Genomic DNA, 4,480 nt, shown 5'->3' on the forward strand with positions numbered 1-4,480 from the left:
CCCTGTGCTCCCTGGCCCCTGGGAGACAGCGAGCGCGGGTCTGCTCCTTCAAATCTCCCCAATGAATCACCTCCAGCTTTCTGTTGCCCTGCCTGGCACAGCTCAGGACTGCAGCCTCCTGGAATAATCCAGAACCCCTCCCTGGCATTCTAACTCAGATGAGCTTGATTTAATTTTGGCCACAGAGGAAAGAAGAGCACATGCATTTATTCATTCATTCATTCTACAGTATCAAAGTGCCTGAGGGTACCTGGGCCTGCCCCAAATCTGGGGGGTGAGGATGGAAGGCTGGCCAGGGAGGGAGGGAGCCAAAGGCTTGAAGACCAACTTTGCCCAGTGTTTGGGTAAAAATCAGAGCCCCAGGCTCTGAATTCCAGCAAGGGTACCCCTTTCTGCATGGGTGCCCACAGGCAAGCCCCTTGGCCTAGGGCTGTGTATTCAGTGCCCCCACCAGGCATCTGGCTTCCCTGGCCTGTCTCTAGGGCCCCGGGGCAAAGATGAGATGTGGCAGGGGAAGTGCTTATGCAGCAGGTGGCTTTGGGCCTGCCTGAACCCCAAGTATCCTGGGGCCGCAGGCTGACAACTACTATCAGAGTCGACTGACTTCACAAGCCAGGCAGCCACCCGTGAGTTCTCTAGACTGCTGAGACTGTGCTGAGCTGGCCTCCCCTACCTCTCAGACTCCTGGCACTCAGTGAGGAGGAGTCACAACCTATACACTCAGTCCACTGGGCTGGACAGAGCCAGAATTACTTCTCAGCTAGCCCCACAGATGGCCCCACACCCAGGCTCCCCTGCCTGCTGGCTGGGATGGGAAGGGGACCTTGCCGGGAGGTGGCCAGGAGAGGGAATTTGTAATGCTGGGGCTCCAGTCCCACTCCTGGCCAAAGTTCTCTGCCCTTTTGTGGCTGGGTCTCCCTCCCTCAGCAGAACCTACCCCAGACCTGGTCCCTAAGTGGATAGACCCTGTGCCCAGGCCTGGGAGACTCTAACAGAAGGAGACCTGCAGCCTGAGGAGCTGGGAGGCTACCCAAGGCCGGCACACCCTCTCCTGTCACTGGTGCTGGGAGCCAAGGGATCAAAGCCCAGGCCTCTAGGGTCTTCCCCTGGGGAAATAACAAGTCTGCTCCTGCAGCTACCCACAGCCAGACCCACCCTGCAGGAGGAGACACCCCCTTAGGAGACCGGAGCGCTTGAGTGGGTCCCGGGCCTCCTCCCGAGGAAGTGGCCTGGCAGGATGGGACAGGAGTTTCCTCCATTTCACAATGACCCTGCCTCCCCGGAGGGCGCAGCCGCCCGTGGGGCCAAAGGCAACAGTTATCCGAAGGGCAGACATTCTTGCCGAGGGGCCCCTCCCACTGAGGAGGCCAGGGCCGGGAGGAAACGCCAGGCCACCAGCCCCACCTGGGTAGAGCCTGGAGACCGCCGTTCCCGGCAGGGGAGGGAGGCCAGCCACACCCGAGGCCGAGGGTGGGCAGCGGAGTCACGGTGCCCCCCTCCCGGGGTAAACTGAGGCTCAGGGGAAAGCGGTGCGCCCCTGCCCCAGAGAATGAGGGGGTGAGGCAGGGCTGCAATTTTGGTTTCGCGCAGAGAAAAAGAGGCGGTGACATAGACCGTGAGTCGCGGAGGAGACAAGAGAATCAGGGCCCCCTACACGGCCCGGAATCCCAAGGTCTCCATTTGGGGGCTTCCCTGCACTGAGGAAGCCGCATCGGAGAAGGAAAATCCAGAAGAACCCAGCGGGTGCAGGGAGCAAATAACTCGACTCGTTCTGGACCCTGGGACTCGCGCCCGGAGGAGCAGGGGCCCGGCGGCTGAGCTTCAGAGCTGCAGGACCCGGGCCCCGCCTCCTTCCCTCCCGCCCCGGCAGAGCCCCTAGCGCCGGAGCTCGCGTCGGCTGGGTCCGGGAAGCGGGTGACCTAGGCTAAGGAGTGGGAAGCGCCTTACCCGGGTCCCGGGGGCTCAGCAGGCGACAGAGCAGGGCCGGCCCGGACGCGCCTCCCGGGTTATAAGCACAAGCCCAGGGGCAGGGCCGGGGAGAGGGGACACGTGGGGGTACAAGCGCAACAGATCCCGCCCACGGGCCCGGCCCCCGCCTGGGGCCTCTCAGCGTCCAGGACCACCTGCTGGGGGACGGGGGCGGGGCCCCACCTCCTCCTCCCCCTGCCCCGCCCCTTCCCAACCCCACCTCCAGCTCCAACCCCGGCCAGAGCAGCAGGGCGCCCGCACGACCCCCCGGGGCACACCCGGCGTGGGTCCCCCAGCCCACGGGTCAGGGCTGGGGGTGCCCGGGAGGGCGGTAGTGGTGGTAACCCGCAGAACTGGCAGGGTGACAGCAGCCGTCTAGCCAGAGACCTGCCTCTCGGCCCTGGGGAAGCGTTTAAATGGCTTCAAGGTGGGAACAGGATGAAAGTCCCTGGGGCTCAGGGAGCCTGGCCCTCCTTTCACCCCCGCTCCCAGGCCTTTCTGGAGCCCTTGAAGCCTTTCCCTTCACCCCACACGAGCGAGCCCGGTGAGAAAGCCGAGGCGGACCTGGCGCTAGAAGGCCTGGCTTTCGACCGTTGGTCCAGGCTGGTTCCCTGCCATCTCCTCGGGGCCTGGCCCCTGATCAAACTCCGCAGGCACCCTGTAAGTGGTGACTAAACGCCTGGCTGACGCTAACCCATTGGACAGCAGGGAAGGCAGAGGTTCACAGAGGTGAAGTCTCTTGCTTGTAAAAAGCAATTGGGAGTCTGGCCTTCAGAAGGTTTTCTGCATCAGAAGTTTCCCAACTTGGTCTGCAGGCTCAAGGTACCAATCATTGCAACCAAGGCCCAGTGCACAGCAGGTCTTGGGACGCCCGACAAGGCGTTTGCTCTAGAGCTAGGATTGACTCCAGAGGGGAGAATCTCTACCTGGCTCTCAACCCGGGGGAGGTGGGAGAACCCTGTCCAGCTGCTGCCCTGAGGTCTGCACTCCCATGAGTCCCCATCCCACCTCCTCAAGCAGGTGACTGGGAACAGTAGTTGTGAGTCTTTCTAGGAAGGAGAAGGCCTTAAACCAATTTGCAAAAAAAAGCCACAGTTCAATTCCTTTGAGAGCCCCTTTGCCCCCTGGCACCCAAGCCCAAGGTGTGGCCCCATGACGCTGAGGGCACTCTGGTGAGCCAGGTGGGATTGGGTCCCATAGGTGATTCTGTGCACTTTACTACCAAGAAGTGGTGTGACAGCTGCCTCAGTCCCCACCCCAGTCCAGCACCGGAGCAGCTCTGGGACTCATGAATCCTCTGGGCCTTCTACATGGACAGGAAGCAAGTGAGGAACAGCCACAACACGACACACTCAAAGCCCTGTGTGACCTCAGAGTGGTCACGCCCCAGGGCAGCCTGTTTTCTCATGTGGAGAGCCACCCCAGGGAGAAGCTTAGCCCTGTCTGTCTCCATTATGCCTTCCCTGCATGAAGCAGCCACCACTGCTATTCCCACGTACAGGGAGAACCCACGGCACCGGGGTGGGGGGCTGTCTTTCCGAAGGCCACACAGCTTGTACATGGCAAAGCAGAGCTAGAATCCAGCCTCTGAAGCTCTGGCTGAAACCCACTCTAGCTCAGGCTCGAGCTCAACTGGGGAGGAGAAGAGGTCATAGTCCCAGGGTCACAGGCTGCTGGGGCCTTTACTCCCTGCTACAGAAATGGCTCTAGTCCAGGGGACTGTCCCTTCCTGACGCACAGGCACTGGTGATATGAGGGGCAGTGAGGTCACCACTCTCTTGAGAGGAAAACAGAGGCCCAGACTGCCAGCAGGGACCCCACCCCACTGAGTACTTGGATGGATGGATGGCTGCCCAGAGGCAGAAACTAAGGTGGGGGTGCACAGGCCACATTCTATGTGATCCCTTCCATCTGCCAGGTGGACATTAAGCCCTGTCCTAGCCGTCACTCTGCAGAGCAGTTCCTGGGCCTGAGGTGGAGCATGGCCCAAGGGGATCCCCTACCAGAGGCGGGGGACCATTGCCTTTGACTTTTATCTTACCCCCTGCCTCTACTTAGGTGAGGGCTTCTCAAGGAGCCTATGCACCTACTAGGTGAGTGATCTTGGTGGTGTCTAAAAATAAAGCAGCAGCCAGGCCTGAGCAACTGGAAAAACTGAGACATTCCCATTCTCTAAATATATCCAGTGTGCCCCTTTGTCTCCAACTGCTCTGCTATCTTCTCTCAAATTCCTGCCTGGTTCTCTTGCCTACTCCAGCTGCCCCTCCAGCCTTTCCTCCCCCAACAGCCAGAGAGTTCTTAAAAACACAAATCAGAACAGGTCACATCCTTCTTAGAACACTTTGATGGTTCATTTTTTCGCCACATCAACTTCTTTTTTTTTTTTTTTTCAGACAGAGCCTCAAGCTATTTCTCTGGGGAGAGTGCCATGGCATCACAGCACAGCAACCTCCAACTCCTGGGCTCAAGTGAGCCTCCTGCCTCAGCCTCCCAAGTAGCTGGGACCACAGGC

At 60.1% G+C, this 4,480-nt stretch overlaps 1 protein-coding gene across 2 annotated transcripts in view; it reads right to left on the minus strand.

The window, feature by feature from the left end:
• ASS1 (argininosuccinate synthase 1) overlaps nt 1-2,009 on the minus strand; it is a 50,069-nt gene extending 48,060 nt beyond the window's left edge. Inside the window, exon 1 of one of the 2 annotated variants that reach the window (XM_003794898.3) lies at nt 1,948-2,009. The gene's annotated coding sequence lies outside the window, so the exon portion shown is untranslated. Of the gene's footprint in view, nt 1-1,836; nt 1,847-1,947 lie in introns of those variants that run through there. The other variant, XM_023516116.1, reaches the window with a different exon arrangement.
• Nucleotides 2,010-4,480: the final 2,471 nt, after the last annotated feature.

The sequence above is a fragment of the Otolemur garnettii genome, unplaced genomic scaffold (genome assembly GCF_000181295.1).
Source record: "Otolemur garnettii isolate 467f Iridium unplaced genomic scaffold, OtoGar3 scaffold00087, whole genome shotgun sequence".
NCBI classification, from domain to species: domain Eukaryota; kingdom Metazoa; phylum Chordata; class Mammalia; order Primates; family Galagidae; genus Otolemur; species Otolemur garnettii.